A 23,574-nucleotide genomic window follows, 5' to 3' on the forward strand; every position below is an offset into this window, starting at 1 on the left:
TTCTTCATTAGTTTATTTAATTTGTAATCCTAAGAAATAGGTTAGTTTACCTACTAAGCTCATTTCAAATTCTAGTTCCATTAAGGTTATAAATTCTTGCAAAAGTTTTAAGTTGGTTGAACTAAAAATTATGTCATCTACATATACTTGAGCTATAAAAATATCCTATTTGAGTGATTTTGTAAATAAAGTTGGATCAATTTAACCTTGGTTGAATCCTTTGGAAATTAGATAGGAGGTTAAATTTTCATACCAGGCCCTAGGTGTAGGTGCAGCGGAGGCCGGCAAGAGGGGGGTGAATTGCTGAAAACAAAAATAAACTATACCCTCCTCGTGCTTTCAACTCAATTAGTGCAATAGTAAATAAAGCAGTAAAGTAATAAAGCAGTAAACAGAAAAGAAATAGGAATTTAACCTGGTTACAACCAAGGAGGTTATTAATCCAGGGCAATGAGAAGTGCACTAAAAAGAATCTCCTTTACTGAAGGCGGAGAGACCTTTTACACTTTGAAAGCTTAGAACTATTGCTAGGAATGGCTACACAATTGATTGCTTGAGTTGTTTTTCAATTCCTAACTCCAGGGACCTTTAAATAGCCTCTAGAAATCTGATCTCGAGGGTCCAAGGCACCTCCAATAGAGGTCCAAGGCGCCTCGAACCGAGTCAGCGGATAAAACTTTATCCGCGCTCAAGCGATCAAATTTGACCAGTTGAAGGTGCTTTAAGACTTGTTGAAGGCGCCTCCAAGGTGGAGGCGCCTCCAACAAGCTTTAAGGCGCCTCCAAGTTGGAGGCGCCTCCAGTACTTGTTGAGGGCGCCTTGAGCTTGTTTTCCAGCTTGTTTTTCCTTTGCTTTGACTTCAGAAGCTCCGTTCTTTTGGGTGATTTCGGCCAACCAAAATAGGGCTCACCCGAACCCAATTTCCGGCCTTCCTTGAGCAGCCTTCCTCCCCGGCTTAACGTCCCTCGAATGCCGTGCATGTTCTTCTCGCCCACCGTTGTATTCTTCCGTAACTCTCTCGTCCTTCGGATGCACCAAGCCCGTCAGCTCCCTTCCCGTGTCGTCCTTCTCGCTAGCTGCGTCTTCCGCTCGACTTCCTGCCCTCCTATGCTCCTGCACACTTAGACACAGGGATCAAACACAAAGTAGGACCTAATCAACTTGGTTGATCACATCAAAACTACCACGGGGTCCAACAATCTCTCCCTTTTTGATGTGCATCAACCCAAGTTTAAGTTAGGGTAAACACAGACACAAAAAGTAATTTTAAAGAAAAATTACTAAATTAGCATGTTAAGCATAAGTTTTGCAATAAATAAAATTGCAACACATTTTAGAAAAATATTAAAATTTTAAACTTCCTAACTCCCCCTTAACTTGTCTCTATCTTCTTAACTTGTAATCTTTCTCTCCCCCTTTGATCACAGCAAAAATGGGGTGATAACTCAAAAAATATTTTAGAAAATTTTTTAACTTTTAGATAAAATTTCTATTTAATAAAAATGATATCTCAGAAAATTAAATTTTTCAAAAAAAATTTCTAAGTAAGAATGAGGTTTTTGAAAAAAATTTCTAAGTCAAATAAATTTTTGATTTTTTTTAAAAAAAATTCAAGTCAAATGAATTTTTGAATTTTCCAAAAATTTTCCAAGGAAAAATTAATTTTTAAAATTAATTTTTAGTAAAAATAACTTAGATTTAAAGAAAATTCTAAGAAAAAAAAATCTATGACTTTTTCACAATAATTTCTAAATCAAAATCGATTTTTTAGAATTTTTCAAAAATGTTTGAAAATCTTTCAAAGTATTATTTAATTCCTGTTTAATACTTTTTCAGAAAGTTAATTAAACATTTTCTTTCAATATTTTAGCTTCCAGGTCGTGGCGAGGCACTAGGCTTCTTGGTTATTGGAGAAACAACCACTTCCTTAGACAAAGCTTCCATAAAGAAATTCAAAGTTTAATTTTCTTACTATAAGCTTTAAATGAATTAATTTAGCACAGATTTCAGAACCCAATAGAGGTTCCTTCCTACATAGTTATTCAAAAATTTCGGGGGTACATAGTCCTTGGGTACTCTTTTAAGTTGGCCCTGATGGTTTCTAATGTACCAATTCAATTTTCCATAAATTTTTAATTTTGAATTTGGAAATTTATTTGTATTTAAACATGCATCAGATTTCAATTTTTCAATTTCTAATTTTAATTTATCATTTTCTAATTTTATGCTATCGTACATCTCAAGTGGACATGCTTTTGCTAATTTCATTTTCAATTCTTTATTTTCTTTTTCTAATTAATCTAATTCTTTGGACAGAGACTTGATAAATTTAAAAGACTGAGTCGGGGTTAGATTGCGTACCTTACTTACCTGATCTAGTGACGCTCTCCCTTCACTGCTGCTTTCTTCTTCTGATGTTCCTCCCCCTTCATCGATGCTCATCTCTGAGCTAGACGTTTCTTCTCCCAGCTGATGGTTGGCTATTAGAGCTATCCCCAAGAATTCTTCGACGTTTGATTCGGAGGATGAGTCTGACCAAGTGGCCTTTAGGTTCTTGTGTTTGGAGGAATCTGGTTTCTTGTACTTGGTCTTTGCCTTTTCCTTTTGGTTGCTCTTCAATTTCGGGCAGTCATCCTTGATGTTCCCTTCTTCATTGCAGTTGTAGCAATGAGTCGTTCTTCTTTTTCTCTCATACCTCTGCGATCTAAATTTGTTAGATTTAAAGAATTTATTGAAGCGTCTTACTAGTAGTGCCGCTTCGGATTCGTCGACCGAGGCTTCTGAGTCAGAACCATTTATTTTTGCCTTTAAGGCAATGTTTTGACTGGTCTTCTCTACTCCATTGGGCTCTGCAACTCGAGATTCATGAAGTTCAAAAGTAGAAAATAATTATTCTAAAGTACTTACTTCGAAGTCCTTAGAGATATAGTACGCATCTACTAAGGAGGCCCACTCGGGAGTTCTCGGGAAGGCGTTGAGCGCGTACCGGATCGAGTCCCGGTTCGTTACTTCTTCTCCAAGGTTGTTGAGTTGAGTTATCAGCTCTTTGATCCTCGCTTGGAGTTGCACTACCTTCTCACCTTGGTTCATCCGGAGGTTCATCAACTGGGTTCGGAGGATGTCGTGCCTCGCTAGCTTTGCTTCGGAGGTACCTTCGTGAAGCTCCAGGAATTTTTCCCAGAGATCTTTCGCGGAGTCGTAGCTTCCGATCTGATTTACCTTCTGAGGCGGCAGAACGCTGAGTAGGTGGAACTCAGCCTTTCCGTTGGCGGCGAAATCTGCTTACCCCTTTTTCATCCAGGTGTTTTCCTCCTTATCTTTCGGAACTGTATAGCCATATTTCATTATTAAAAGAATGTCAAATTCGGTTTTAAAAAATACCTCCATTTTTGACTTCCATGTGGCGAAGTCTCTGTCGAACTTCAGGGGATGGATGTTCGCTCCGGCCATCGTCTTGATCATAGTGCTTCAGTTAGCGGTTAGTCTTCTGAGGCGATCAGGCTCTGATACCAATTGTAGGTGCAGCGGAGGCAGACAAGAGGGGGGTGAAATTGCTGAAAACAAAAATAAACTATACCCTCCTCGTGCTTTCAACTCAATTAGTGCAATAGTAAATAAAGCAGTAAAGTAATAAAGCAGTAAACAGAAAAGAAACAGGAATTTAACCTGGTTACAACCAAGGAGGTTGTTAATCCAGGGCAATGAGAAGCGCACTAAAAAGAATCTCCTTTACTGAAGGTGGAGAGGCCTTTTACACTTTGAAAGCTTAGAACTATTGCTAGGAATGGCTACACAATTGATTGCTTGAGTTGTTTTTCAATTCCTAGCTCCAGGGGCCTTTAAATAACCTATGGAAATATGATCTCGAGGGTCCAAGGCGCCTCCAATAGAGGTCCAAGGCTCCTCGAACCGAGTCAGCGGATAAAACTTTATCCGCGCTCAAACGGTCAAATATGACCAGTTGAAGGTGCCTTAAGACTTGTTGAAGGTACCTCCAACAAGTTTTAAGGCGCCTCCAAGTTGGAGGCGCCTCCAGTACTTGTTGAGGGCACCTTGAGCTTGTTTTCCAACTTGTTTTTCCTTCGCTTTGACTTCCGAAGCTCCGTTCTTTTGGGTGATTTCGGCTAACCGAAATAGGGCTCACCCAAACCCAATTTTCGGCCTTCCTCGAGCAGCCTTCCTCCCCGGCTTAACGTCCCTCGAATGCCTTGCATGTTCTTCTCGCCCACCGGTGTACTCTTCCGCAGCTCTCTCGTCCTTCGGACGCACCAAACCAGTCGGCTCCCTTCCCGTGCCCTCCTTCTAGCTAGCTGCGTCTTCCGCTCGACTTCCTGCGCTCCTAAGCTCCTGCACACTTAGACACAGAGATCAAACACAAAGCAGGACCTAACCAACTTGGTTGATCACATCAAAACTACCACGGGGTCTAACACTAGGTGCTTGTTTGAGACCATATAATGCTTTCTTTAATTTGAACACATGGTCAAGATAATCTAGACTCTCAAACCTAGGTGATTAACCTACATACACCTCTTCTTTAATTAGACCATTTAAGAAGGCATATTTAACATGCATTTGATAAAGTTTAAAACCTTTATGGGCTACATAGCTCAGTAACATTCTAATAGACTCAAGTCTAGCCACTGGAGCATATATTTCATCATAGTCAAGTCCCTCTACTTGACTAAACCCTTTGACAACTAGTCTGACTTTGTTTCTGACAATTTTCCCATTTTTACTTAGTTTATTTCTAAATACCCTCTTTGTTTCTATTACCTTTTTATTATCAGGTAGAGGTACTAAGTTCCAGATTTCATTTTTTTAAATTGGGCTAGTTTTTTCTGTATGGCTATGATCTAGTCTGGGTTAAGTAGGGATTCTTTTATTGTTTTGGGTTCAATTTTGGAGATTAAGGATATTTGACTTAGGTTTATGAAGAATGATCTAGTCTGAACTCTTAGATCTAGATCACCTATAATTTGTTCAATTGGGTGGTCTGAGCTAACTCTTATTGTTCGAGGCTCAACTTGTGTTTGTTTATTTTCTTGTGATTGATTTCATTTATCTTCATATTCATCTATTGGGTTTTCTCTTACTCCCCCTAGGTAAGTGCTGGCTCTAACAAAATCAATTGATTGGTGTTGAGTTGAGTTAGATTCTTTAGAGTTTGTAATTTCATCGAATTTTACATTGGTTATTTTCTCAATTCTTAGTAAAGTTTTATTGTAAACTCTATATCCTCTACTGGTTAGGGAGTACCCTACGAAGATTCTATTTTCTACTTTTCAGGTAAATTTTTCTAAGTATTCTCTTGTATTTAATATGTAAATAGGACATCCAAATATCTTAAAGTATTTAATATTTGGTAATTTATTATAATACATTTCAAATATAGTTTTATTATGTTTCTTATTTATTTTTGTTCTATTTTATACATAGCATGTTGTACTAACAACTTCTGTCCAGAAATATTTTAGAAGTTGATATTCATTAAGCATTGTTTTAGTGACTTCTTAGAGAGTTCTATTTTTTCTTTCCACTACTCTATTTTATTGAGGTGTGTTAGGGCACAAGAATTCTTGGTGGTACCCATTTTCTAAGTATAATTTAGTGAACTTATGATTTTTAAACTCACCACCATTATCACTCCTGATTCTCTTGATTTTAAACTCTTTTTCATTTTCAATTTATTTACAAAAGTTGCTAAATATTTTAAATATTTTATCTTTATTTTTTTAGAAATTTTACTCAAGTAAATCTTGAGTAATCATCAATTATTATTAGATAGTATAAATTTCTATTGATGGACTTAATCCCATGTGAGTCAAATAAATCTAAATGTAGCAATTCAAAAGTTGAATTAGTTTGAATTTGATTAGTTGGTTTGTGTGTTAACTTAGTTTGTTTTCTTGTTGACAAGCATTACAGATTGTTGAGTTTAAGTTGGGTAGTTTTGGTAGTTCTCTAACTAAGACATTTAGTTTGGTAAGGTTTCTAAAGTTAGTGTGGGGCATGCTCCTATACTATAGCCATGTTTCCTCTTTCTGTGTCAAGTGACACTTGAGTGAGTTTTAGAAAACTGACTTTTTCAGTTTTGAATAACAAAGTGCGCAGCTGGAAATTAAGTAAGAAAGTGAAATAAACAAACAAAAAAAAACATGATTTGACTTTTACTTAGTTCAGAGTCTTCGGCGACTCCTACTCCAAAACCTAGGTCTTGTGGATCTATCAACGAGTAATCCATTAAATCCTCTTCTGGAACCGCCATAAGAGTAATCAAATACAAAGAAAGTCAGAGAAGTGTAGCATGCTACACTTCCCATTTGCAAAAAGTAAGTACAGTAATTAACTTTTTACCAAACACTTGTTTGTAGTCAGTCGGCTCAAGCTCGGTGTTTGGGTAGCTTCTCAGAGGCAATTGGACGTAGTAGAGTCACAATAGGCAACAACAGCAAGATGAAGTAGTCGAAAACTTGATTGGACACGTACAATTGTGACAAAAGGCAAATACGCTCGCCCCCAGTGCCCCCGCCAACCCGTCCCAGGGCCAACATGGAGGAGGTAAATCACGGGCGGCTACTAGCCTTTGGAATAGTGACTAGCACATAAGGGAGGCATTTATCTCGGCTTTATCGAGATTTGAACCCCAGACCTCATTGTGGAAACACCTCATGTACTAGCCACTAGACCTATCCGAGAGGACTTAATTGGACGCGTACAAGATTGTATATATGGAAGTTGTTGTTGAAGCCTTGGGTGAAACATCCTTTTATTGAGCATGGAAGGTGCCTTCCATAGCTTTGAAGGCCCCCCCAATATGAGGAATCTAATCCCAAACCACCCGCTCCTTATCTACGATGAAGTTTAAATTTTATCCTGCAGAAGGCGCCTTCCATGATAATGAAGGTGCCTTCCAGGAACAGTGCGAAGGCGCATTCCATACCATGGAAGGCGCCTTAGGTACTATTCACTTAAGGTATTTTGTGCTTCTTTTGCCTTGCAAAAAGGTATTAGTCTAATAACCTGTAGAGCAATGTTAGTACAATAATAATAAGAAGTAGTACTTAGATCATGTCTCCTCGAGACCAAGATCTAATCAGGGTCTCAATTTAGGTTTTTAAAATAAACCTAAATTGGACTGATGCCTACTATTCCTTCGAACGGGGATGTATCATCACTTAGTCACTCTCCTCAAGTGACTTACCTCTACTTACCAGGTGTAGAGATATCTTCTGGAATCATATATATAGACTTCAAGAATCAAACATCCCAACCTACCAGAATCACACATCCGGTCTTCTCCAATCGGGAATCACACATCCCGACCCTTGCCAGAATCCCACCTCCGGACTTTAACCCGTCAAGAATCAAACATCCCGACTTTCCAGAATCACACAACCAGTCTTCAACCAATTAGGAATCAAACATCCTAACCAGGTTTAGTCAACCCAGCATACTCGATAAAAAGGTTAGACTATGACAACACCTAACTTAACTCACTTATCATTCATCAAAACCTGAGTTAGACCGTTAGTGTAAATTACACCAACAACCTCCACCTCCTTAGATGGAGAATCTTCATAGGCTAGGAGAGGGTTGGTCGACATTTCTTCTGGCACGACCATCTCACTGGATTATGTCACCTGGCTGCTGAACGCACCGCCAGAGGGACCGGTCGACTACTACTCTAATTTGGCCAGTAGCAGTTGCTCTGTTTGAAGTAGCTGGTCCTCATGTAATAGAAGACGTTCAAAAGCTATAGACTTGAAGAAAGCATCCACTGCATGAAACAAGAAAGACTTTAGTTATTGCCAACTTAATGGACAGACTGATAAGACTTATCAAAGAGCACGGAAGCTTTGCCTGAATAGGACTTAAGCCGAACAGGTAAAGGAGGCCCTTGCGCATCAACTTGGGAGCCTTGAATTGAATGCCTCATAGTTTCTTCGAGTAAGAGAGGAAGGTGGTGTCTAGCTTAAAATTCCCAAGTTTGGGAAGAGGGGGAAGATTGAACCATTATGCAGTGGATCAAGGAGGCCAGCTCGAGTAGTTTGACAAAAAAAAAAAAAGAAAGGATTTCCATTCTTTATTGGAGGAGGGCAAGTCCTTGAAGAACACTATCTTAGGATGAGATTGAAATAAAAACCCTCCGGGTTTGATTTCTTGGGGTACAAAAATAAGTAAAAATTATGAGGAGTTGGTGGGATATCATATAAGAGAAATAGAATAAACATCCCACACATGTTGTGGAATGCATTCTGAACAAATTAAGAGAAAGGGATGTTGAAATAATGACTTATCTCAAAAAGGAAACTAAGAATCGGAAGACACAAGCTAGCTTTAAGTTGGTTCTTAAAGAATGTAACAAAGCCCAGAGGAGGACGATGAGGGTGGTCCTGGGGGTTGGAAGGTGAATGTGGTGGTTCCTAGGGATTTCAAATGAAAGACGAAGGACTTCTCTATCATTATAGTTGAAATTTAAATAGTAAAAATATACCAAGGGGCGACATATTCTTGAGCCATGAGAGAAAATAGCAAGGAGTGTAAGGAAGAACTTGCTGATTTAGATTGAAAGGAAGACAAGTTGGTCGAAGAAAATTTCCAAAAGAAGATCGAAGAAGACGAAGCGCAAAGTGACTTGTTCTTGCATCACTTAGGTTTTTAAACACAAGCCATAAGATAAGGCCCCACTACAGTTGTCCGATTAAAATAGTATGTTCATTGGTGACCATTGATTTGCAAGAGAGAAGGTGTCATTGGTTTATACGAAAAGGCGTGTGTTGGGTGTTGCTTCAAAGAATGTGTTAGTGGGACACGTGACACTTGTCCATAGTGGATATTTATGATGAATAAGATAGTCGAATCATTACACAAAGAGTGCCTTCCCGCTTATTAGTAGTACACAACTACGCATATCGATTATGCATTCTTTCAAAAAATATGACTAAATGTAGTAATAAAGGGCAAGCGGGAGCCTGGTTTAGAGTTCATGTCGGATATATATTTTCTCGGTCGGACCAATAAAGGAGATGATCGGGCATACACAAGACTTGGGTCCAGTTAGTTGGCTACCAAGCCTCCTTCAACTAGACTTGAAGGGGAGACTAGTGATACAAGCTGTAATGAACGAACCCAAGTTTGACGTGGCAGTCAAAGTCAAGGTTAGGTGGGTGGTCCGAGTTAAAAGGAGGTGGAAGTCAGAGGGTCACTCTCAATAGAGTATAGTTCCTCACCTCTATGGGTGTAAATGAACCAAGCTTCTCATGAGGTATTCGAAGCTCGATTCGATAAAAACTCGTTTAAGCTCGTTTAATGAGGCTCATTAAGATAAATAAACCAAGCTCAAGCTTCACAATATTCGGCTCGTTAGCTCGTTAACATGTTCATTAAGTTCATGAATAAACTTTTAAATAAAAAAATAATAGTTTTGATATTAAATTTATAGATTTTACACTCTACATATAGATAAATATATTAAATTTATTTATTAGAATAAAATTATAAATTTTAATAAGAATATTATAATTTTCTTTACATATATAATTTAGTTTTTAATAAATATTTAAATTTATAATTTATGTTTATTAAGCTCATTTAGGCTCGATAAAAGCTAGAATAAGCTCGCGAGTCATGAATATATTCGTTAAATAAAACTCGAGCTCAGCTCGATTATAAATGAGCCAAACTCAAACATTCAAGAGTTCTGCTCGGCTCGATTACACCCCTACTCACCTCGCGCTAAGGAGCTTGGTGCTTCCTGCCTGTAGTAAGACACCTGGTATATGTCCCGACCAAGAGGCCGATCAAGAGGTTGATTAGACCAAAGGAGCCTGGTGCTTCCCACCTTTAGTAAGATATCTGGTATATGCCCGACCAGTTATCACCCGTCCAAGTTCAAGAGAGTCTCGACTGACCACAAGGCTGCCCTAAAATAATATAAGGACAAGACCCAGGTACCTTGCGTCCCACTCTGGGTGCCTAGTATACAGTCGGTGGAGTTGGCAACCGGTTAAACATATACACCTTCACTGTTTATTCTCCCATTTTCTTGTATATGAGCGGTTGGATACACAACTGACTAGAGTTACAGTATCCTTATCTTTGCCGAGCAAAGATACAAGACAAATCTTAGAAGAAACCTGACCGAATTTTCAGAGTTCATATATCATTTCAGGGACGAGCTTTCCAGTACCAGGACTTTCGGCTGAAAGTATCGGTCGGGCCTCTTGGGGTTCAGTTCCACATTCTTAAAAAATAAGCATCCCTGCATATGGTTGATCGGTCTTAAGAACCGTCTGGACCTAGGGTACTTGGATTCCTAGTACTTTATGATCATATGTCCAGCATTACTTAACATATATCTGAGCAGTCTTATGAGCCGCACGTCCTACCATATTTAGTACTCTACTTTTATATATACACTCGGTCTGCTAAATATCCGGTCGAGATATCTTCGAGGGATCACATTATTAGAAATCACAACAGTCTGTCAAAGAATAACAGTCGCTTTTCAGAGAATATTCTTCTGTTATGACATGGGAATTCAATAAAACCTTCCTCGAAGGTGACTCTATATTTTTTATTAGCCAATACTTTATGACAACATATTCCTTTAACCGCCTCATTAATGGCGTTAGTTACAAAAAGAATGCACACGGATAACAGAAGATTCCTCGGACGGTGACTATACGCCTCTCAGGATAGATATTCTCTTACTCAATAACTTCTGATATCTGACATTCTCTATCACCTCATGATTGTGGAGGTTATTAGAGGTGGTGTATAAAAGGAGGTCCTCTCTGATGGCAAGGTATGCTTTAATATGCTTTGGAACATATTTTTATTACGCACACGCTCTGCTACACATCTACTATTCAATTTTTCGCTCGGGCATTACATTGACTTGAGCGTTGGAGGGCCTTCGTCTGGGACCCCTTCCTTAGTTTTTAGTACTGACGTTTGTCTGCTCTCTCGAATGTGCACAGGAAAGATTTTAATTCACGTTCACAGCCCCTGGCCCAATCTAAAATCTTTGTTCAGTCAACCTCGTAGCCACCTTCTCAGCGCGCCATTTCTCCAGTTTTCATATAGGACCAGTCATCTTAGAGTTGTCCAAAATTAGAAGTAATTTCAAACTAAAGAAAATACATTTTTTTCAAATGTCTTGGAGTGACGAATAAGAATATGTTCAAATATCACTTTCCTATTTCACATCTTAGTAACTTAGTTAAGTTCACCATGTTTCTATATTGTTATGTGAAGTAGTTATGATCAAATTGCATGCGACTCAAAGATGAATGGAAAACAATTTGGTAAATATGGTGATGCTTTTTATTGCTTTCTAATGGTCCCAGCACCTTTGCCATCATGTTTCTAAAATCTTCATAGTCGAATTCATTGTGGTGAATAAGAATCATCTATAACCATATTTGTTTTATAATAATCTTAGAGCATAAAAATAGTACAAGTAATAAGAGGCCTCAATATTATAATTTAACAACTATCATGTATGCAAACTTATAGAATTATGCAAACTAATCCAAATAAATTTATAGGATAGCATACAAGATATTCTATCTTATTCTAACAAGTATATATAATAAGCTTATCTTATATCAAATGTAGTATGATAAAATATATATGTATTCAATTGTAGTATGATAAAATATATATGTATATAACAATAGAATTGATGAGAGCACTTTGCCTTAGATTAATGGCAAGGACTTGATCAAATTCTATTGATCAATAATGAAATAAGATAATTGCAGGAATAAAAATTAATTCAAACTGTACATTCCTAAGACAAAGACCTAGTTTTGTCAAAGATTATTTTGACCTTCTTACCCAAGAAGAAAAGTAGAACTTTAATAGTAGGAAGATAGATAGCACTTGGGAGCGAAAGTTTGTTTGAATGTCATTGTATCAAATAACTTTTAGATAGATTCAAGTGATAACACCTCCATTGAAGTGAGACATTCGCATTGAAATAAGAATCATGCCACTTCAAATGATGCAACAAAAAAGGGAAAGAAAGGAAGACAACTATTACATTTAACTTTAAATGGCCAATAATAATAATAAAACCAAATAAAAGCACCTATACCTAACACTACAAATGCCATAAGAAAGTCCCAATGGTTTAAAGAAAACGTATTGAATATAAATGAAGAGAAAGGTTTAGAAACTAAAGATATGATACTAGAGGTTTGCTAGAACCTTTGTTTTTTTTTTTACTCTCTATTCCAATTTGGGATTCTGTTCGTTTAATCAAATTAAATTTGGGATTCCCTCTATTGATATTTTGGATTTTCTACCATTGGTTTAATTTCTACTGTTTCAACTATTTGCTTTTCTACAAGAATATCAACCACTGAGTATTTAACTATATAATTTGTGTATAAATATATATCACGAGAGTTAAACTTTGAGTATCATGTCAAAAGAAGCTTGACAACTTTTTCAAGGGGAACATATATAGTCTATTAATGGTGAAGTAATCACTTCAAACATGCAAGATAATTTTTGAAAGAAAAGGTCACTTTCTGATCTACATTTCTACAAAAAGGTTCACTATCTATTCATGTCAAAAGAATAGATAGTGAACCGTGACTCATTGTTTATGGACATCTATATTTCTGACTGACGTCCTCAACTATGTAATATGACCATATTATATTGGTTTGTTAAAGTTTGTTAAAGTTCATGGACCATGAATAGCAGTGGAATCAATTTGATGTACGCATCAATGCATACTTAAAGAACTCGGGTACGTTTGCTAAGTATTTGATTCAGAAATGCTGAAACACCAAAAGTACCACTATACATTTTTTTCACTTTCTCACCAATAGATTACAAGGATTTTTTTATATATATGTTTTGAATATAGATGGAAAAACAATTAAAGAACATCTAAAATTTATTGATACTCAATTTGCATATGTTTGGCTTTTGGTTTTTTATTTATATCATTTAATGCCAATAATTGGTTATAGGATACAGATCTCACATGCAACTGCACGGACCTGGTTTGTTCAAGTGATCCAATACTTAGTCAAGCATAAGAAGAGAGCTGGAAAGTTTACTCAACTGCAGAGTTCCATGATATATAGCTTGAAGCAGCAGAACCTCTAAGTACATTATGGAGAAAGCTATAGTACATAGATTTACTCAGTACCTGGCATGCAAACACTACTAGGAAAGGAAATTAAGACAAACTTATCTAAAGTACGAGATGAAGGTTTCAACTCCATGAAAGGAAATCAGATATCGTTTAATAAAAGTCTCCAAATGTCTTGTTCTTGAAAACTTATGTCTTCCATGCTATTGTTTTCTCCCGTCCAGCAGTCATAAATTGGAACCATGCCAAAGTAACGACCTTCTTCAGCTGTAAACCCTAAGTGGACGCTGCACTGAGCAGAACTTCCTTCTTGATCTCTTAATTCAGACAGGTGTAAGTCAACCTTAGCGGCGCCAATAGTCGGAGCAATATTTGATGTAGGTACACAGCATTTTGATATTTTCTTCTGCGTTGTCGTGTTCCTTGCTCTTTCCCTGGCTTGGGCCCTTGATTCCTTTGAAATCAGCATCTCATAATTGGATGTATCGATATGATTGTTATCACTGTGCTCGTTGTTATTCTTATTATAAATCACCCTGGCAGCCTCAATGGCAACTTGCCGCTGCTCCTCCTCAATGCTTTCGGAAGGGTATGATAAAGTGGTGGCGATCGCCTTACCTTTGCAATCATTTTTGCCGATGATAAACGGAGAAGTAGTAGTGTTCAGCTCTTGGATGGCATGCTTGGACATAGTGAGCAGCCACTGGACAGTTTTGCTGCCATGCTCGAAGCCAAGCATCTCCTGTAGATCAAAGAAGTTGCGTGCCACCTCACGCGAAAGCCGAATCCGGCGATCTCTGGGTCCTTTGGCTGTCACTATCTTGCTATGCCTATCTTTTCTTGGCCCTCTTACCTTGTCTGCAGGTCTCCTCCTCATCATCAATGGAGGGCTGGTATAATTGGCTACAACAAGTAGAGGATCTAATTGGGGAACCGTGGTGGTTTCTATAGCATCAAATGGGAGGATATCAATGCAGGGAGAGATAGCCACGAACGATGAGTTGCTTATTGAAGGAAAAGGGTCGATTTCGATTAGGTCAGTGCTAGTGAAAGGGATGCTGAGAGTATGAGCATTAGGGTTAGGGTTTGGATTAGGGAATGGGAGCATATTGCTATGTAAATGTGGACAAGAGATGGCAAACAGATCTTTGCACCAAATGTACCTGAAAGAAGGGGATATAAATTGGGGAAGACAGATCTGAGATGGAACTTCAACTTGGTTGAAGAAGTTCAACAGTTAGCATAATGAATGTGGAAGGACAGACCATGAAAAGATAGAGTTCAGTACTAGGAAAACAAAGATGAAAACATAGGAAGAAAGTTGAGAGGAAAAGGATGGGATTACGGGTGAGAGGAATAGAGCTGTGGTTGGCCATAGTGGAGGCAAACAGGAGATCTATTTATCAGAGCCTAGCTTGATGATGATGCAGCATTCCACTAGAATTTATATCGTGCTAGATTTTTTGACAAAGTGTGTTACCCTAAAATACAGACAATGAATGAATTAAGTCACTGCAGGGCCCGGAAAGATAAAGTCACTGATCCCAAATGTGTGATGTTGATATTTCAAATTTGGATGTATCCCCCATGCTGTGGATTAAGGTTTTTTGATTTTCATTATCATGGTTAACTTCAGCTTCTAGGGGACTCTTCTCATTTTGTCCTCTCTGGTGTATAGAGAATAGTCGTCCGAACTGTTGCATCCCCAGGAATTTGCTTGTCCTTGTCTTGTCCAAGGACACCACTATAATCGATCTCTGCAGTAAGAAACCCATCCTTTAAATTTTGACTCCTCTCTCTTTACTGCCAACCAATGCCAAGAAAACACTGGTCACCTTAGACAGTGCGGTTTACATACCAAGAAAAGCAATAGATTCTTTGCATGCAAATTAATGATGAAAAATTTACATTTAATTTGTCAAATTGAAACTCATAGAAGACCGGCCACCTTAGAAAAAACAAACCAATAACGAGGCAAATTGTATATACTAAGTCACATAAACTATAAAGTTGAAGTCTGCTTGAAACTTTATTTTGTACGAGGTAAACGATGTTTGGCAATCTTTACCGAATGAGCCGAGTGGGGAGGTGTGCTAGCTAGCACTTCCACGGCATCCCTTCCGGCAATGCTTAAAGGTTTTGTAGGAGGTCTATTCTCCATGATTCAATGACTCGATTATATTCGCAACTAAATACTGGTTTTATGTGGCAAACTGAATATGTATCCGAACATTATCGATAGAAGAACAGAATGGAAGATGATGAACAAAAAGGAACGTGGAGGACTTGTATTCTAATGAATGAAGAAATTATTAGATCTACTCTGATCAAGGAAGGAGCCTCCTTTTATAGGCTCAAACCATTGACAGCAATTAACCATTGACTCTGTCGATTAATATTCTTAATAGATTATATAATTTATATTATATAATCTATAATTCTATATTATATAATCTAATAGAATTATTTGTTTATAGTCTTAGAATAATTTAGTCTTTTACCTTTTCAATTTAGGGTTTAGATTTAGTATTTTACCTTTTCAATTTAGGATTTAGATTTTTTCTTATAATTAACTATATAAAGGTCTTGTACTCTTTATTTCTTAATCAATTTTGGATTCAATAATATGGTTAGTTTTTCCTTCTCTTAATTTCTACATAGTATAAGAACGAGGTTCTCCTTCTCTAACCTAATTTTTTTTCTACTGCCCCCAGTTATTGCTTCTTGTTACTGTTGTCGTCTCCTACTGCTTCTGTCAATTTCTGTGCTGATACCCTGTTCTGCCGATTTCGACACCGACATCTTGTGCTGCCAATTTCAGTGCTGACGTTCTTTTCTGCCGATTTCAGTGTCGACGCCCTATATTGTCAATTTCGGCACTGACGTCCTTTTCTACTAATTTCGACACTGACATCAGTTTTTACAGATTATACAAATGTATATCATTACAATTTAGTTATTCTGAGAATTATTTATTCTGTCATCATGCCTGGTCGTGCAGATGATTCATGGAAATCTGATTCGTATATGTTTGAGCATTTTCAACAGTTCCTTGTTTCACAGCCCTCTGTCATGTCAGCTTCCTCTCATATAGGTTTGTCATCGTCTGGTATTTCAGATATATCTTCAACCTTATGAATTTTGGACCAGGTGTCTCCCATCACATGTCATCCAATTTGTCATCTTTTATTTCTTTTTCACCCAGTTCATCTTATCTATTACGACTGCTGATGGTACTTCTATGTCATTAGCAGGTGTTGTTTCAATTGTTACATCTTCTTTATCTCTAACTAATGTTTATTATATTCCAAGTCTTACTCTAAATCTTTGTTTCTGTTAGTCAATTATGTTATGTTCAGGACCCGCTATCTCAGAGGCTAATTGGGATTGATCATGGGCAAGGAGTGTTGGAACCCCAAGTTGTTTTGGTGTGATCAACAAGTTAAGTTAGGTCCTATTGGTTTTTAACCTTGTGTCTAAGTGTGCAAGAGCTTAGGAGCACAGGTAGTCGAGCGGAAGACTTTGTTGGCGAGAAGGACGGCACGCGATGCGTCCAAGGGACAAGCCACTGCGGAAGAGTACACAGGCGGACGAGAAGGAAGCGTGCGGTGGTTCCGAGGGACGAGAAGCCGGAGTGGAAGACTGCTCGGGGAGCAAGAGACGCAGCTAGCGAGAAGGTCGGCATGGGGTGCGACTGAGAGACGAAGACTGCGGATGAGTACGCCGGCGGATGAGAAGGAAGCACGTGACGATTCCGAGGGACGAGAAGCCGGAGCGGAAGTCTGCTCTAGAAGACCGGAAGATGAGTTCGGGTGAGCCCTATTCTGGATGGCAGAGATCACCCAAGCGAACAGAACCGGAGCAGAAGATCGAGACTGAGACGAGCAGAACTGGAGCAGAGGGTCCGGACCGAGAAAGTCAACATAGGTTAACTTTGGGGACCCGAGCGCCCGGAACCATTCCAGGCGCCCGGACCAGAATTTCCGAGGGACGAGAAGCCGGAGCGGAAGTCTGCTCTAGAAGACCGGAAGATGAGTTCGGGTGAGCCCTATTCTGGATGGCAGAGATCACCCAAGCGAACAGAACCGGAGCATAAGATCGAGACTGAGACGAGCAGAACCGGAGCAGAGGGTCCGGACCGAAAAAGTCAACATAGGTTAACTTTGGGGACCCGAGCGCCCGGAACCATTCCAGGCGCCCGGACCAGAATTTCATCCAGATCACGGTCAAACTGCGATCTGTGCATAGGGGATACAATTTTATCCCATAGGGCGCTTGGAACCCTTCGGGGCGCCCCGACCAAGGTTATAAATACAGCCTTGGTCCAGAAGCTTTCAATCAGCTCAAGCAATTCATTTCCAACACTTGTACGCTTCATTTTAGTTAGCTTCTTTGTTTTTACACTTCACTGCTGTAAGAGGCTTCTCCGCCTAAAGGAGTATTTAGTGCTACACTTTCCTTGGATTAACAACCTCCTCGGTTGTAATCAAGTAAAAATCCTCTTGCCTCTTCTTTCTGTTCTATTTAGTTAAATTATTTTATGCAAGTGTTATTCTATTGAAAAGTAGAGAAAGGTTTCTTTTTATTATTTGCAGGCTATTCAATCCCCCTTCTAGCCGGTCGTCGTGATCCAACAAGTGGTATCATAGCCAAGGCGCTTCAGGAGAACTAATTGCCGAACGAAGCAATGAAATAATGGTCGGACCAAGCATCTATCCTCCAAAGTTCGAAGGGGAATTCGCTAGCTGGAAAAAGCGAATGCAGGTATTTTTTAAGACTGATTTCGATTTATTATTAATTATGGAATTTGGTTTTACAGCGCCAGAAGGTAAAGAAAAGTACTAATGGACGAAAAATGAACAGGCCGACTACGTGGCAAACGACAAGGCAGAATTCCATCTGCTAAGTGTTCTCCTGCCACAAGAAGTCAACAGGATCAACAACTATGACTCCGTAAAGGAACTTTGGGAAAAGTTCCTTGAACTACACGAAGGAACGTCCGAAGCCAAGCTCATAAAACGAGATTTACTCCACAACTAACTCACCAGCCTACGACTTGGGGAAGATGAGACAGTTGTGCATCTGCACTCAAGAATTAACGAAATCATCATCGAACTCTCGAATCTCGGAGAAAAGATAAGTAACCGAGATTCGCTAAGGTACACCCTCAATTCATTTCCTAGAAATACAAAATGGGCATTACTAGCAGATGCCTTTTATATTTCGAAAGATTTAGAAAAAATTACATTAGAAGAATTCTTTTCCACATTTGAAGTGCATGAATCAAGATATGCAAGTACGAAGGAGCTCAAGCACAATATTGCCCTCAAAGTATCGAGAGACAAACCTGAGTCAGAGTCCTCTCTCGACGACGAGGAAATGACAATGATGGTAAGGCGATTTAAGAAGTTATGTAATTCTAGAAAAACTTACCATTCGCAGGGTAGAAAGAAAAGGACGATATGCTGCTACCACTGCAACGAAGAAGGGCACGTCAAGGATAACTGCCCCAAGTTGAGGAATAAGGACAAGGATAAAGTTAAGAAGTATGCTAAAAAACGCAAGGCATTAAAAGCAACGTGAGACGATACGTCGTCCGAATCGGAAGTCGAAGCCTTCTCCGGACTTGTACTAATGGCAAGTCATCAAGACAACGACTGCGAGTCAAGCTCTTCCGAAATGAGCATCAAAAGCATCGATGAAATGGGAGCCACGTCGGAAGATAGCAGCAATTCAGGGGGAGAAACAGACAACAAGATCGACAATGTAAGTCAGGTACGATCTCTTCCTCCCAATAAATTATTTAAGTTTATTAAATTGTTAACTAAGGATTGCTGTAAATTAGAAAAAAAAAATTAAGAATTTAAAAATAATATTAGCTAATTCTTGCCCAATAGAAGAATTCGACAGAATTAAATTAGAAAATGATAATTCAAAAGTATAAGTAAATAACTTGAAAAATCATGCATGCTCATCTAATACCAATATTAGAAAATTTAACAATTTAAATTGGTTTTAAGATATCATAAGGGACAAATTAGGAACATTTCAAAAAGATATGTCTCTAAGAAATTTTTAGTCAATGCAGTAGGCTGGAACCTATATTGGATTCCAAAGTCCTGTTTAACTTGAACCATTAGTTAGATTTAGCGCTCTGAGCAAGAAAATTAGACATTAAATTTCTTTATGAGGCTTTGTCTAAGAAAGTGGTTGTTACTCCAATAACCAAGAAGGCCTAGTGCCTCGCCACTGCCTGGAAGTCAAAATATTAAAATAAAATGTTTAATTAACTTTTTGACAAAGCATTAAGATTGAAATTTAATAATGCTTTAAAAGGTTTTTTTAACATTTTTTTAGAAATCTTTCTAAATTTTTTTCTCAAAAAATTATTTTTACCTAAGTTAAAATTTATTATGAAAACTAGAATTATTGCTTAAATTTCTTTTTACTCAGAAAATTTTCTTACCTAAAGTTTTTACTTAGAAAATTCAAAGATTTAAGTTAGAAATTTTTTATTTCCTTTGTAAATTTTCTAACTTAGAATTTGTCTAACTTAGAGTTTTTTAAGGAACTTAGAAACAATGTGGAAAATTAATGCAAATTGTTAAAATTATTTTCAAAATTTTCTAAGTTTTAACCCTTAGATTTTTTTTTCGGAACCCCAATTTTTATGTGATCAAAGGGGGAGGAGGAAAAGTATAAGTGTAGGGGGAGGTAGAACAAAATTTAAAAAAATTAAATTTTCTATCTTTTTGCACTTTATTTTCAAAATTAGTTAGTTTACTTTTTATGTCTATTTACTCTAGTTTAACTTGAGTTGCTCATATCAAAAAGGGGGAGATTGTTGGAACCCCAAGTTGTTTTGGTGTGATCAACAAGTTAAGTTAGGTCCTATCGGTTTTTAACCTTGTATCTAAGTGTGCAGGAGCTTAGGAGCATAGGTAGTTGAGAGGAAGATGCAGTGGCGAGAAGGACGGCACGCGGTGTGTCCGAGGGACAAGTCGCTGCGGAAGAGTACACCGGTGAACGAGAAGGAAGAGTGCGGTGGTTCCGAGGGACGAGAAGCCGGAGTGGAATACTGCTCAGGGAGCAAGAGACGTAGCTAGCGAGAAGGTCAGCACGGGGTGCGACCGAGGGATGAAGACTGCGGATGAGTACAATGGCGGACGAGAAGGAAGCACCGATGATTCTAAAGGACGAGAAGCCGGAGTGGAAGCCTGCTCGAGAAGACCGAAAGATGGGTTTAGGTGAGCCCTATTCCGGATGGCAAAGATCACCCAAGCGAACGGAACCGAAGCAGAAGACCCGGATCGAGGCGAGCAGAACCGGAGCAGAGGCCCGGACCAAAAAACGCAACATAGGTTGACTTTGGGGTCCCGGGTGCTCGGAACCATTCCGGGTGCTCGGAACAGAATTTCATCCAGATCGCGGTCAAACCGTGATCTGTACGTAGGGGATAAAATTTTATCCCCCTAGGGCGCTTGGAACCCTTCGGGGCGCCCCAACCAAGGCTATAAATACAGCCTTAGTCTAGAAGCTTTCAATCAACTCAAGCAATTCATTTCCAACACTTGTATGCTTCATTTTAGTTAGCTTCTTTGTTTTTACGCTTCACTGCTATAAGAGGCTTCTCCGCCTGAAGGAGTATTTAGTGGTACACTTTCCTTGGATTAACAACCTCCCTGGTTGTAACCAAGTAAAAATCCTCTTGCATGTTCTTTTTGTTCTATTTAGTTAAATTATTTTATGCAAGTGTTATTCTGTTGAAAAGTAGAGAAGGGTTTCTTTTTATTATTTGCAGGCTATTCAACCACCCTTCTAGCCGGCCGCCGTGATCCAACAAGGAAGATTCTATGTTTTAGATCAACTCAAAGCACCAGAAGTTGTAGCTTCAAATGTGGATTTATCATCTTTTCATTTGAGTCATTCATCTTCTGTTTTTTATTTGTTTCAGCATCTCGTTTGTAGTTTTTAGCTTCTACAGGAGTATTAGGACCTTTAAAAAGTTCTGATATTTCTGATTATAGTAGTTATAAATTGGCCAAATTTGTTGTCTTACCATTTTCTAAAAGTATTTCTTTTTCTTCTGCTTCATTTGATCTTATCCATTCTGATGTGTGGGAACCCTCTCCTATTCCAACAAAGGGAGTTCAAGATATTATGTTTCTTTTATTGATAATTGCACTCGTTACTCTTGGGTCTATTTTATAAAACACAAGTCTGATTATCTTACAATTTTTCATAACTTTAAAGCTCTTGTGAAAACTCAACATTTTAGTGTCATAAAGTATTTTCGTTGTGATTTAGGGGTGAATATACTTCTAATCAATTTTCATATTTACTTGCTTCTAATGGTACCATTCATCAAATCTCGTGTATAGATACTCCTGAACAAAATGACGTGGTTGAACGGAAGCATAGACATCTTGTTGAAACAATCCGTTCATTTTTATTGTCTGCCAGTGTTCTTAGTGCCTTTTGGGGGGAAGCAATCCTTACTACTACTCATGTCATTAATAGAATTCCAACCTCCAACAATTCAAGTTTGTCATCTTTTGAAAAATTATATGGGTATGCTCCTGTCTATTCTTCTTTGCGTGTTTTTGGTTATACTTGCTTTGTCCTTCATCCACATGCAGAGCATAATAAGTTAGTATCTCGATCTGCTCTTTGTGTCTTTCTGGGTTATGGTGTTAGTCAAAAGGGATATCGTTGCTTTGATCCTGTTAGTCAAAAATTGTATGTCTCTCGTCATGTTGTGTTTCTTGAACATATTCCATTCTTTTCTATTCTTTCTAGTTCGCATAATATGACAAAATCAGATCTACTTTGCATTGATCCTTTCAATATCGACACTGAGGAAGCTTCAGCCACAGCTCCTACTGGTAGCTCAACTGAATCTGGTACTTTGGTTCTCAAGATATCTGCTCCACATGCTCCTCCTTCTGTCACCACCTAATCATCTCCTGAGATTGCAGATGATCCTTCTCTCCATCGTCGTCAATCCACTTGTGTTCGCAAGTCTACTAAACTACTAGATTTTGCTTACTCTTGTTATTCTAAGTCTTTTGCTTCATTTGTTGCATCTATTCATTGTCTTTTTGAGTTTGTATCCTATAGAGAAGTTGTTTGTAACTCACTTTGATAGAGTGCTATGGCTGAGAAACTAACTTCTTTGCATCAGAGTCATACATAAGATTTAGTACCATTGGCACCAGGAAAACATACCATTGGTTCTCGTTGGGTATATAAGATCAAAATTAAATATGATGGATCTATTGAATGATACAAAGCATATTTTATTGCTAAAGGTTATTCTCAGGAGTATGACATGGATTATGAGAAAACATTTGCTCCTGCTGCAAAAATGACGTCTGTTCGTACTCTGATTGTTGTTGCTTCTGTTTATCGATGGAGAATATCTCAGATGGATGTCAAGAATACATTTCTAAATGATGATCTTCATAAAGAAGTTTATATGACACCTCCTCTTGGTATTTCACACCAACCTGGTGAAGTTTGCAGACTTCGTAAAGTGCTTTATGGTCTCAAACAAGCACCTCGTGCTTGGTTTGAGAAGTTCTCTACAGTGATTACTTCGTTTGGTTTTCATCCTAGTAATCAGGATTCAGCATTGTTTGTCAGATGTACGAGTATAGGTCATATTCTTTTATCATTATATATTGATGACATGATTATTACTGATGATGATTCTGATGGAATTACTTCCTTGAAGTTTGAGTTGACTCATTGTTTTGCTATGAAAGACTTGGGTATACTACGCTATTTTTTGGGCATTGAGGTTGTTTATTCCTCGAAAGGTTATCTTTTATCTTAGTCAAGGTATATATCTGATCTGTTTTTGCATGTTCATCTTACTAATAATAGGGTTGTTGATACTCCTATTGAGACTAATGCTCGATATTCTCCATCTAATGGCTCACCTTTGTCGGATCCTAATTTGTACAGAACTATTGTTGGAAGCTTAGTTTATCTCACCGTAGCTCGTCTAGATATTGCGTATTCTGTTCATGTGGTTAGTCAATTTGTCGCTGCACCAAATACAGTTCATTGGACTGTTGTTCTTCGTATTCTCAGGTATCTTCGGGGCACTCAATTTCAAATCCTTTTATTTCCTTCTACTTCATCTCTTGAGCTGCGTGCATACTCTAATACGGATTGGGCTGATGATCCTACGGATCATAAATCTACCACTGACTTCTGTATTTTTGTTGGTGATTCCCTCATTTCTTGGAAGAGTAAAAAGAAAGATGTTATTTGTAGATCTTCTATCGAAGCTGAGTATCATGTCATTGCCTCAACTACTTGTGAGATAGTTTGGTTGTGTTGTTTGTTTGCGGATATGAGTATCTCTGTTCATTAACCTACTCCGTTATATTGTGATAATCAGAGTGTTATTCAAATTATGTACAATTCAGTTTTTCATGAACAGA

This window comes from Zingiber officinale, chromosome 1A, assembly GCF_018446385.1.
Source record: "Zingiber officinale cultivar Zhangliang chromosome 1A, Zo_v1.1, whole genome shotgun sequence".
Lineage (NCBI taxonomy): Eukaryota > Viridiplantae > Streptophyta > Magnoliopsida > Zingiberales > Zingiberaceae > Zingiber > Zingiber officinale.